Source organism: Pristiophorus japonicus, chromosome 15 (assembly GCF_044704955.1).
Source record: "Pristiophorus japonicus isolate sPriJap1 chromosome 15, sPriJap1.hap1, whole genome shotgun sequence".
NCBI classification, from domain to species: domain Eukaryota; kingdom Metazoa; phylum Chordata; class Chondrichthyes; family Pristiophoridae; genus Pristiophorus; species Pristiophorus japonicus.
The window spans coordinates 153466553-153480101 of record NC_091991.1 but is presented as its reverse complement, the minus strand read 5'-3'; the positions used below and the strand labels follow the sequence as shown (position 1 = coordinate 153480101).

The following is a 13549-nucleotide window of genomic DNA, read 5'->3' as shown; positions in this document are numbered from 1 at the left end:
CAGCTCTACAAATTGGTGAGCACTCACAGGTAGATATATTACAGATGTTGTAATGTATGCACCTGTGGAGCTATTGCACTGTGAGTGGCTTAGCCAGTCTCGTGATGTTCACAAGACTCAATAAAAACCCAATTAATTGAGTTCGGGTTCTCCACGATGAGGTGTGCAGTTGTGAGCCTGGTGGATGAACTGGTTGTGTTCAATTTGATTGTTAAACCTTTGCGAGTGAATGGTAAGGTTTGTTAACTCTGGTTGGATGTGTTATAGAGAAAAGATTTTCCCCTAGGGCAGCGGCACCTGTAGCATAATGTTAGAACTAAATAAGTAATTGGAGTATTAAATGCGTGTGTAAAATGTATAAAGCTGGCTGCTCGTGGTTTAGCAAAGCCCCAAGGGATTCCAGCCAGCAGAAAAGAGACTGCATTCTGAGGTACTGATAACTGCTGTGTTTCTCACGCAGGGATATACATGAACTTTGCAAATGTTCCCAATCAGTGGGCTAACAGGCCCAGACAAGACGTCCTGGTCCATGTTAAAACAATACGACTCTGTAACCGGACTAAGAGAAGGAGACTGCCCAAAGACAGCACCCAAGGACAGTAAGATAAGGGGTGGCGGCGGGCCCAGACATGTCACAAGACCATGAATAATCCTTAGTAACACATGAGACAATCACACAGTCACATAATGGTTAGAGACGATTTCTATTGGTCTATTACCCTTAGCAACACATGAGGCAATCACGCAGTCACCTAATGTTTAGAGACCACTTCTATTGTTCTATTTGAATCTAAATGTAAACTATAATCAATACGATTGGATAGTGTCCGGCCGAAATGGGCTGATGTAACTGTAGTAAACTGTTGTAAAACATATAAAAATCAATGAAACCCTTTGTTCGGCGGAGAGAGGTACCTGGACCCACCAGTTGCTTCATCTCCCCGCCGGCATAATAAACCGTTTTGATGTATGGACCGACCCTGAGTGACGAGTGATTCTTGGAAGGGTACATTCGCGCTAACAGATGTAATCCTGGCGGTTTCATCTCACCTCCAACTGCCCCGCCCCCACACTCCTCCCATTGGTTGCCCGACACTTCCATCCTTGCAGCACCCCATCTTCCCACAGATGGCGAACAGACCCAATTGGAGGATTCTTGACTATCAGTCAAAGAGCCTTTTTCACCATCGCCTATAGTTTTCATAGCTAATAAACAAAAGTGTTCGAAGAAAATGAAAGAATCACAAGTTTTTAATGTCCCTGCGCATTTTCTCCTGGGTTGCTCGTGGCAGTGTCTTAGAGATTAATCTTCAATCCCTGGAGATTCCAAGGCAATCCTGGAGAGTTGGCAACCCGGCAATGACCTTCCGTGACAATGCCTTGCGTTAAAGTTTGGATGAATTTGCAAAGATACTTTCTTGCATGTGAAATGGATGCCACAGATCCACGAAAAGTCTTTAACCCTCTACACACGTAGAGAGTAATTTTTTTTTTTACAAACTCATTTCAGCAGCCGGTCAGAAACCGGAATCTTACAGTCCCGTTTTAAAATACGTTCAGCAGGAGAAATCAAAATTCCAAACTTTATTAATGTTGGCCCAGAAATCCCAGTTTCTCCTTCCGGCGGGCATTCGAATAGATTTTAGAAAAAAGATGCCCACCTACTTAAAGCTGCTGTGGCCTCGCAAGATCCCGGTCCTGAGGCCTCTCCTGACTGTGCGTCGCAGCGCGTGCACGTCAGGACGTGTGCAGGCCTGGAGCTGGAGTCACATGGCTCTGGGCAGCCAATCAGGTGCAGCATATTCTCATTCATAGTAATAGGAGTTTCGTAAATCTGAAATTCCTATTACTATGAATGAGAAACACCCCCAAATCACGAATAAAAGAGAGAAAAAAATGCACAATATATTTTTATTAATTTAAATTAAAGTTATTTAAAACAATATATACTTTCCCAAATTTTAGAAAAGTTTTTTAAATTATGCTTTAAAATAAATTTACCGTAATGGAGAGAGTTTTTAACAATAAAATGTTGTTTTTATAACTTTATTTTAAAATGGTTTTGTGTATTTTAAAACTCTTACGCCTATAAAAGTAGGCCATGCGCCTGCTTTCATCAGGTGTAACAGTTTTGAGGACATTTGCGGGGCATGATATGCGTAAGTCCCGCAATCTTGCCCTTGCAAATGTCCTCGCTCCTGGGATATGGAGGATCTGTCAAGCCAGAAACGTGACAGATCGGAAAAGCCGGTTTTCAACACATGTGCATTGTGCGCTGAAAACCGGCTTTTTCGATGTTGTCCCGGGTCCATAGAAACTCCGTACAGACCCAGGGAGGCTGCAATTTCTGGGCCAATGTTTGCAAAAAAAAAACAAATGTTAGCAGAGAGCTGGCTGTCCCATCGGCTCTTTAATATAAAATGTTTAACTGGCACACGGATGGCAGGCAGGAGCTGTTGTGTGCGCATGAATATAAACACACCTTTTCATGTGCATGCATAACCTAAATTAAATAACCTGCTTTCATCTGCATTATTCATTGCTCTTAGTGATTTGAAATCTGGACCATGTTTGGATCTCAATCTTCTTTTCTCCAATGAAAGCAACTCCAATTCTGTGATTCGGATTTCCTAATTGAGGCATAAAATCCCCTTTGCTGTTGGTCTCTGATCCTTTTACAATGCCCTTTGAAGGTAACATGCCCAAAATCGAACACAACCGGCCAAATGTGGCATTTTGAACGATCTACATAAGGTTAGAGAAATGTGTTGCTACCTATATTCAGAGGCTTTTAGTCTGTGTTTGGGTTCTCTTTTCCCCCTTTATGACTGATTCTATAATTAAAACCTTACAGCACAGAAGGAGGCCTTTGTGCCTGTGCTTCCTCTTTGAAAAAGCTATTCAATTATTCCCATTCCCCCGTTCTTTCCCCATAGCCCTGCGATTTTATTCCCTTCAGGTATTTACCAATTCCCTTTTGTAAGTTATTATTGAATCTGCATCCACCACTCTGTCAGGCAGTACATTCCAGATCATAACTTGCTGGGTACTTTCTTTTCCTCATGTCGCCTCTGGATCTTTTGCCAATTACCTTAAATTTGTGTCCTCTGGCTCCGTCCCGTCTTCCACTGGAAAGAGTTTCTCCTTGTTTACTCTATCAAAACCCTTCATGATTTTAAACACCTCTATTAAATCTCCCCTTAACCCTCTCTGCTCTGTGTATAATTCATATTTTCCTGTGTGCGTCAAAGTACGATTCATTAATGTGTGAACTCTTTCTGATGTACTCTTAATAAATTACTGGTTACAATGTCTGCTGCGTTTCTTTAGTTTTTTTCCTGAGCCATTGATTCACAGTTTCATGCTTGCAAACATTGCCTGCCCTCAACAATGTTAGCTGTCGTCGTTGAAATCTGATATTTATTACCTTCCCTTGGTCACCGGCCATAAGCATAGAAACATAGAAACATAGAAAATAGGTGCAGGAGTAGGCCATTCTGCCCTTCTAGCCTGCACCGCCATTCAATGAGTTCATGGCTGAACATGCAACTTCAGTACCCCATTCCTGCTTTCTCACCATACCCCTTGATTCCCCTAATAGTAAGGACTTCATCTAACTCCTTTTTGAATATATTTAGTGAATTGGCCTCAACAACTTTCTGTGGTAGAGAATTCCACAGGTTCACCACTCTCTGGGTGAAGAAATTCCTCCTCATCTCGGTCCTAAATGGCTTCCCCCTTATCCTTAGACTGTGTCCCCTGGTTCTGGACTTCCCCAACATTGGGAACATTCTTCCTGCATCTAACCTGCCTAACCCCGTCAGAATTTTAAACGTTTCTATGAGGTCCCCTCTCATTCTTCTGAACTCCAGTGAATACAAGCCCAGTTGATCCAGTCTTTCTTGATAGGTCAGTCCCGCCATCCCGGGAATCAGTCTGATGAACCTTCGCTGCACTCCCTCAATAGCAAGAATGTCCTTCCTCAGGTTAGGAGACCAAAACTGTACACAATACTCCAGGTGTGGCCTCACCAAGGCCCTGTACAATTGTAGCAACACCTCCCTGCCCTTGTACTCAAATCCCCTCGCTATGAAGGCCAACATGCCATTTGCTTTCTTAACTGCCTGCTGTACCTGCATGCCAACCTTCAATGACTGATGTACCATGACACCCAGGTCTCTTTGCACCTGCCCTTTTCCTAATCTGTCACCATTCAGATAATAGTCTGTCTCTCTGTTTTTACCACCAAAGTGGATAACCTCACATTTATCCACATTATACTTCATCTGCCATGCATTTGCCCACTCGCCTAACCTATCCAAGTCACTCTGCAGCCTCATAGAATCCTCCTTGCAGCTCACACTGCCACCCAACTTAGTGTCATCCGCAAATTTGGAGATACTACATTTAATCCCCTCGTCTAAATCATTAATGTACAGTGTAAACAGCTGGGGCCCCAGCACAGAACCTTGCGGTACCCCACTAGTCACTGCCTGCCATTCTGAAAAGTCCCCATTTACTCCTACTCTTTGCTTCCTGTCTGACAACCAGTTTTCTATCCATGTCAGTACATTACCCCCAATACCATGTGCTTTAATTTTGCACATTAATCTCTTCTTTGGGACCTTGTCAAAAGCCTTTTGAAAGTCCAAATACACCACATCCACTGGTTCTCCCTTGTCAACTCTACTAGTTACATCCTCAAAAAATTCCACAAGATTTGTCAAGCATGATTTCCCTTTCATAAATCCATGCTGACTGGACCAATCCTATCACTGCTTTCCAAATGCGTTGCTATTTCATCCTTAATGATTGATTCCAACATTTTCCCCACTACTGATGTCAGGCTAACCGGTCTATAATTTCCAATTTTCTCTCTCTCTCCTTTTTAAAAAGTGGTGTTACATTTACAACCCTCCAGCCCATAGGAACTGATCCAGAGTCGATAGACTGTTGGAAAATTATCACCAATGCATCCACTATTTCTAGGGCCACTTCCTTAAGTACTCTGGGATGTAGACTATCAGGCCCTGGGGATTTATCAGCCTTCAATCCCATCAATTTCCCTAACACAATTTCCTGCCTAATAAGGATATCCTTCAGTTCCTCCTTCTCACTAGACCCTCGGTCCTCTAGTACATCCGGAAGGTTATTTGTGTCTTCCTTTGTGGACCTAAAGTACTTGTTTAATTGGTCTGCCATATCTTTGTTCCCCATTATAAATTTGACCAAATCTGACTGCAAGGGACCTACGTTTGTCTTCACTAATCTTTTTCTCTTCACATATCTATAGAAGCTTTTGCAGTCAGTTTTTATGTTTCCGGCAAGCTTCCACTTGTACTCTATTTTCCCCCTCTTAATTAAACCTTTGTCCTCCTCTGCTGAATTCTAAATTTCTCCCAGTCCTCTTTTTCTGGCTAATTTGTATGCCTCTTCCTTGGATTTAACACTATCCTTAATTTCCCTTGTTAGCCACAGTTGAGCCACCTTCCCCGTTTTATTTTTACTCCAGACCGGGATGTACAATTGTTGAAGTTCGTCCATATGATCTTTAAAGGTTTGCCATTGCCTATCCACCATCAATCCTTTAAGTATCATTTGCCAGTCTAATCTAGCCAATTCGCACCTCATACCATCAAAGTGACCTTTTCCTTAAGTTCAGGACCTTAGTTTCTGAATTAACTTTGTCACTCTCCATCTTAATAAAGAATTGTACCATATTATGGTCGCTCTTCCCCAAGGGGCCTCGCACAACAAGATTGCTAATTATTCCCTTCTCATTACACATCACCCAGTCTAGGATGGCCATCTCTCTGGTTGGTTCCTCGACATATTGGTCTAGAAAACCATCCCGAATAAACTCCAGGAAATCCTCCGCCACCACATTGCTACCAGTTAGGTTAGCCCAATCAATATGTAGATTAAAGTCGTCCCTGATTATTGCTGTACCTTTATTGCACACATCCCTTATTTCTTGTTTGATGCTGTCCCCAATCTCACTACTACTATTTGGTGGCCTGTACACAACTCCCACTAGCGTTTTCTGCCCTTTGGTACTCCATAGCTCCACCCATACCGCTTCCACATCAACCAAGCTAATGTCCTTCCTTACAATTGCATTAATTTCCTCTTTAAATAGCAACGCCATCCCGCCTCCTTTTCCTTTCTGTCTATCCTTCCTAAATGCTGAATATCCCTGGCTGTTGAGTTCCCAGCCTTGGTCACCCTGGAGCCATGTCTCCGTGATGCCAATCACATTGTATCCGTTAACTGCTATTTGTGCAGTTAATTCATCCACCTTATTCCGAATACTCCTTGCATTGAGGCACAGAGCTTTCATGCTTGCCTTTAGAATTTTGCTGTAAAGTGGCCCTTTTTGTTTTTTGGCTTGGGTTTCTCTGCCCTCCACTTTCACTATTCTCCTTTCTATCTTTTGCTTCTGTCTCCATTTTATTTCCCTCTGTCTCCCTGCATAGGTTCCCATCCCCATGCCATATTAGTTTAACTCCTCCCCAACAGCACTAGCAAACACTCCTCCTCGGACATTGGTTCCGGTCCTGCCCAGGTGCAGACCGTCCGGTTTGTACTGGTCCCACCTCCCCCAGAACCGGTTCCAATGCCCCAGGAATTTGAATCCCTCCCTGCTGCACCACTGCTCAAGCCACGTATTCATCTGAGCTATCCTGCAATTCCTACTCTGTCTAGCACCTGGCACTGGTAGCAATCCTGAGATTACTACTTTTGAGGTCCTACTTTTTAAATTAACACCTAGCTCCCTAAATTCGTCTCGTAGGACCTCATCCTGTTTTTTACCTATATCGTTGGTACCTATATGTACCACGACAACTGGCTGTTCACCCTCCCTTTTTAGAATGTCCTGCACCCGCTCCGAGACATCCTTGACCCTTGCACCAGGGAGGAAACATACCATCCTGGAGTCTCGGTTGCGGCCGCAGAAACGTCTATCTATTCCACTTACAATTGAATCCCCTATCACTATTGCTGTCCCACTCTTTTTCCTGCCCTCCTGTGCAGCAGAGCCACCCACGGTGCCATGGACCTGGCTGCTGCTGCTCTCCCCTGATGAGTCATCCCCCTCAACAGTACCCAAAGCGGTGTATCAGGGGGGCCCCTGCACTACCTTCCTTGCACTGCTCTTCCTGTTGATCTTCCATTCCCTATCTGGCTGTGGACCCTTTTCCTGCGGTAAGACCAACTCGCTAATCATGCTATTCACGTCATTCTCAGCATCGTGGATGCTCCAGAGTGAATCCACCCGCAGCTCCAGTGCCGCAATGTGGTCTGTTAGGATCTGCAGGCGGATACACTTCCCGCAAACGTAGTCGTCAGGGACACCGGAAGCGTCCCTGACTTCCCACACAGTACAGGAGGAGCATAACACGTGTCCGAACTCTCCTGCCATGACTTAACCCCTAGATAAACTTAATTTGGCAACAACAATGTTAAAAGGTTACTTACTGATATGGAAAAGAAGAAAAACTACTTACCAATCACCAGCCAATCACTTACCCCCTTGGCTGTGACGTCACCTTTCGATTTCTTTCTACTTCTTTTTTGCCTCCCCACTGCAGCTGCACCGGCTGGGGCCTTTGGTAGGCCTCTCGCCTCCCGAACTCCTCCTCCCGACACTCCCCGGACTGCTCACTGACGGGCCTTTGGTAGGCCTCTCGCCTCCCGAACTCCTCCTCCCGAACTCCCGCCTCGCGACACTCCCCGGACTGCTCGCTGACGGGCCTTTGGTAGGCCACTCGCCTCCCGAACTCTCGCCTCTCGACGCTCCCCGGACTGCTCGCTGACGGGCTGTTGGTAGGCTTCTCGCCTCCCGAACTCTCGCCTCTCGACACTCCCCGGACTGCTCACTGACGGGCCTTTGGTAGGCCTCTCGCCTCCCGAACTCCCGCCTCTCGACACTCCCCGGACTGCTCGCTGACGGGCCTTTGGTAGGCCTCTCGCCTCCCGAACTCTCGACACTCCCCGGACTGCTCGCTGACGGACCTTTGGTAGGCCTCTCGCCTCCCGAACTCTCGACACTCCCCGGACTGCTCGCTGACGGACCTTTGGTAGGCCTCTCGCCTCCCAAACTCCCGCCTCTCGAACTCCAGCCTCTCGACACTCCCCGGACTGCTCGCTGACGGGCCTTTGGTCGGCCTCTTGCCTCCCGAACTCCCGCCTCTCGAAACTCCCCGGACTGCTCGCTGATGGGCCTTTGGTCGGCCTCTTGCCTCCCGAACTCCTGCCTCTCGACACTCCCCGGACTGCTCGCTGACGGGCCTTTGGTCGGCCGCTCGCCTCTCGACGTTCCCCGGACTGCTCGCTGACGGGCCTTTGGTAGGCCTCTCGCCTCCCGAACTCTCGCCTCTCGACGTTCCCCGGACTGTTCGCTGACGGGCCTTTGGTAGGCCTCTCGCCTCCCGCCTCCCGAACTCTCGCCTCTCAACATTCCCCGGACTGCTCGCTGACGGGCCTTTGGTCGGCCTCTTGCCTCCCGAACTCCTGCCTCTCGACACTCCCCGGACTGCTCGCTGATGGGCCTTTGGTCGGCCGCTCGCCTCTCGACGCTCCCCGGACTGCTCGCTGACGGGCCTTTGGTAGGCCTGTCGCCTCCCGCCTCTCGACACTCCCCGAACTGCTCGCTGACGGGCCTTTGGTAGGCCTCTCGCCTCCCGAACTCTCGCCTCTCGACATTCCCCGGACTGCTCGCTGAAGGGCCTTTGGTAGGCCTCTCGCCTCCCGAACTCCCGCCTCTCGACGCTCCCCGGACTGCTCGCTGACGGGCCTTTGGTAGGCCTCTCGCCTCCCGAACTCCCGCCTCTCGACGTCCCCGGACTGCTCACTGATGGGCCTTTTGTGGGCTGCTTGCCTCCCAAACTCCCCCCTTCTCGACGCTCCCCGGACTACTCGCTGATGGGCCTTTTGTAGGCCGCTCGCCTCCCAAACTCCCGCCTCTCGACACTCTCCGGACAGCTCGCTGACGGGCATCTGGTGCACTTACCTGCGCTGATTTCCTTACCTGTGCCGATTTCCTTAACTCTCCAGAAGGTTTTTCTGCAGAGGCCACATACGCCGGCCAAAGAAGAACTGGAGTAACTCTCAGCTGGCCAAACATCCCTAAATGGCCAGAATTGGCTGAAAAGAAAATGTACTTAAAACACTGTAACTAACTGAGTTATGCTGGTGCAAATTGATTGGGGAAACTGGTTTTTTAAACTTTGGCCAAAAAAACGGCCTGCTCTAAAAGAACGGCGCAAATCACTGGGGAAAATTGAGCCCAATATAATAGCATCTTTTATCACTATTCTCTGAACTGTCATCAATTTGTCGATATCCTCTGAAAGCGAATTTGTCGCTAAACTAGTGTCAAAATTCAAACTGTGCCTGATCAATGATCTCCACAAGAGCACATGTTTGTTTTGACTTCAGTTCAAATATTTTTGTGTTGCATTGCAACATATGATTAGTCATCTTCACGACTATTCACTGAGTCATCAATAATCAACCTTAAATTCCTCAGAATTTTGTTATTTATGATAACTGGAAGGTAAGCCAAATGGTCCTCTGAGTTGCAAATTGTATAAGCTCAAAGCCCTCTACAGCTACATTGTTCATTGCAGAGCGAGTCTTAACTATGTTTGTTTAGTTCATTTCAGTCTGTGATTGAGGCACTTGCACTTCCCCAGTCTTTACTTTTACCTTCTGTACACAACAGAAATCACTGGGCCAGAATTTGTGGTGGGTAATAACAGTGAACTAACAGCGTTCGCTGTAACTATCCCTTTGAAACTGACCCCAACTTCGTAAGCATCTGAACACGTAAGCATGTGAGCACCTGAAGGTGCAGTCAGTCATTTACTGCTCTAACACTGGCTGCATTGTGATCACCCCCCCACCACCAAACCCTTCGCCCCCACTGTAAAGTCCTTACACAATACCACAAATCCACACAAGACACATTCTATGGACAAGGTCACTCCATGACCTGAACCTTTATTCACAGGACCAAGAAGTGATGACCCTGCGTGGGACCTCCCTTTTTATACCTGGAGGACCAGGTGAGGAGTGTCTCCCATAAGCTCACCCCCTGTGGTCAAGGTGTGCATTTCTTACGTATATACAGTATTGCAGTGTTGTTACATAAAGGTTACATACATGACATCACCTCCCTCTCAACATCTTATTGTGATCATAGGTTAAGTCTCTCGGGTGGTCTGCGCTCTCTCGTGGAGCACCACAGTTGGGGCTCTGGTTGTTGAGCCTTGGTATGCGTGTCTGTCACCTGTCGTGATTCCAACCTGTCCAGGCTGACCGCAGGGACTGTGCATGCTGCTGAATGTTCTTGTTGCTCGTTCACTGACGGTGGTGTGAACACCATCTCATGAACTTCCTCAGGTTCCTCAGTGTCCATGCTGAACCTTTTTTTTTACTTGGTCCAGGTGCTTGCGGCATATCTGCCCATTGTTAAGTTTAACCGCTATGTCCCCTCTTTGTCTATTATGGTATCCTCAAGCCATTTGGGCCCCAAAGTGTGATTGAGAACAAATATGGGGTCATCAATTTCTATACATCTCCCCCTTGAGTTTCGGTCATGGTACTCGTTTTGGGACTGGCGCGTGCCCTCAACAATGTCAGACAGGACTGGATGAATGAGGGACAGCCAAGGTTTGAGTGTTCATTTCATGAGTAGCTCCGCGGGCAGGACCCCCGTGAGCGAGTGCGGTCGGGACCTATAGGACAGCAGGAGGCGCGATAGGTGGCATTGAAGGGAGAATCCTTGAATCCGGAGCATGCCTTGTTTTATAATTTGGACCGCATCTTCCGCCTGGCCATTGGAGGCTGGCTTGAACGGTGCTGTCCTGACATGCTTAATGCCATTACCCGACGCGAACTCCCGGAATTCGTAGCTTGTGAAACATGGGCCATTATCGCTAACAAGGATGTCCGGCAAGCTGTGGGTCGCAAAGACCGCACGCAGACTCTCCACGGTGGTGGATGTCGTGCACTAATTCAAAATGATGCACTTGATCCATTTCAAGTACGCATCAACCACAATGAGAAACATTTTTCCCATGAACAGGCCCGCATAGTCTACGTGAATACGTGACCATGGCCTGGTGGTCCAGGGCCACGGGCTGAGCGGGGCCTCCCTGGGGGCATTACCCAGCTGGGCACACGTTGTGCACCTGCGAACACAGTGTTCCAGGTCTGAATCGATTCCCGGCCGCCATACATGTGACCGGGCAATGGCTTTCATCAGCACGATGCCTGGGTGCTCGCTGTGGAGTTCCCTGATGAATGCCTCCCTGCCCCTCTGGGGCATGACTACCTGGCTGCCCCATAGTAGGCAGTCGGCTTGGATGGAGAGCTCATCGTCTGTCTGTGAAACGGTCTGACCTCCTCAGGGCATGCTCCGTGTGCAGGCGCCCAATCCCCAGTCAGGACACATTTCTTAATCAGGGATAGGAGGGCATCTCTGTTGGTCCAGATTTTGATCTGGCGGGCTGTGATGGGGTGCCTGCGCTGTCAAAGGCATTGACAGCCGTGACCATCTCCGCGCTTTGCTCCGCTGCCCCCTCAGTGCTGGCCAGTGGAAGCCTGCTGAGCGCATCAGCGCAGTTTTCGGTTCTGGGCTGGTGCCGGATGGTGTAGTCATACGCAGCGAGCGTGAGAGCCCATCGCTGTATGCGAGCTGATGCTTTGGCATTGACAGCCTTGCAGTCTGACAGCAGGGATGTTAACGGCTTGTGGTCCGTTTCTAATTTGAACCTCCTGCCAAAAAGGTACTGATGCATCTTTTTCACCCCACATGCGAGTGCTTCCTTCTCAACCATCCCATATCCCCGTTCAGCTTGAGAGAGCGACCTGGAGGCAAAAGCCACAGGTTGTAGTTGGCCCTCAGCGTTACCCTGCTGCAACACGCACCCAACCCCATAGGACGATGCATCACATGTCAGAACCAATTTCTTACGGGGGGTCGTACAGAGTCAACAACTTATTTGAACAAAGTAGGTTCTGCGCCCGATTGAAAGCCCGTTCCTGACAGTCCCCCCAAAACCAATCGCAACCCTTACACAGGAACACGTGTAGCGGCTCCAACAATGTGCTTAAGTTCGGCAGAAAGTTCCCGAAATAGTTCAACAGTCCCAGAAATGAACGCAACTCCGATGTGTTGCAGGGCCTAGCTGCTCGTCGAATTGCTTCCATTTTTGGATTCGGTGGGCCGCATCCCATCTGCAGCAACCCTCCTGCCCAGAAACTCGACCTCAGGAGCCAAAAACACACACTTAGACTTCTTGAGTCGCAGGCCTACCCGGTCCAGTCGGCATAGCACCTCCTCCAGGTTGTGGAGGAGGTGTCATGACCCGTGTTCCTCAGTGTCACGACCTGTGATGAGGATGTCATCCTGAAGTACGATCGTTCCGGGAATAGATTTGAGCAGGTTTTCTATGTTTCTTTGACAAATCGCGGCCGCTGACCGAATGCCAAATGGACACCTGTTGTAAACAAACAGTCCCTTGTGCGTGGTGATGGTGGTCAGTAGTTTAGATTCGTTGGCCAGTTCTTGGGTCATGTCGGCTGAAGTGAGGTCCAACTTGGTGAACAGCTTGCCACCTGTCAGAATGACAAAAAGGTCCTCCGCTCTTGGGAGCAGGTATTGGTCCTGTAGGGACACCCGGTTGATAGTGGCCTTGTAGTCGCCACAGATCCTGACCAAGCCATCCATGTTTAGGACAGGAACGATGGGGCTCGCCCAGTCGCTGAATTCAACGGGCGAGATGATGCCCTCTCTCAACAACCGGTCCAAGTCGCTCTCAATTTTCTCCCGCATCACATACGGCACTGCTCTGGCTTTGTGGTGCACTGGTCTGGCGTCTGAGGTGATGTGTATCACTACTTTGGTACCTTTGAACGTCCCGACGCCAGGTTGAAATAGTGACTCAAATTGCTGTAGGACCTGTGAGCATGAAATTCGCTCCATAGGTGACATGGCGTGCACATCCCCCCATTTCCAGTTCATCTCAGCTAACCAGCTCCTCCCCAACAGTGCGGGACCATTGCCCAGGACAATCCAGAGCGGCAGCCAGTTCACCGATCCATTGTGTGTGACCACCAACATTGCACTGCCTAGCACTGGAATGATTTCTTTGGTGTACGTTCATAATTGCGTCTCAATGCGTTCTAGTTTGGGTCTGCTGGCTTTAAGTGGCCACAGCTTTTCGAATTGTTGAACACTCATGAGTGACTGGCTGGCCCCCGTGTCCAGCTCCATGCATACAGGGATGCCGTTTAATCGGACTTTCATCATCATAGATGGCATTTTGGTATATGAGCTGTGAATGTTTGCCATATGAACCCGCTGAACTTCAGCGTCCATTGATTTGCCCCAAGCATCATCCTGCCTCGCAGACCCCTCATCTGGTTCATCCGCCTCGAATATTAGCCTGGTTACAGGCTTTCTGCACATTCTGGCTAAATGGCCACTGAGGTTACAATTTCTGCAGACGAACTGTTGAAACCTGCAAGTTCTGGCAGC

The 13549-nt window shown here is 48.4% G+C and overlaps 1 protein-coding gene across 1 annotated transcript in view; it reads left to right on the top strand.

Moving 5' to 3' along the window:
* LOC139281618 (uncharacterized) overlaps nt 1–13549 on the top strand; it is a 123293-nt gene that overhangs the window by 81425 nt on the left and 28319 nt on the right. The gene's annotated exons all lie outside the window — the stretch shown is intronic.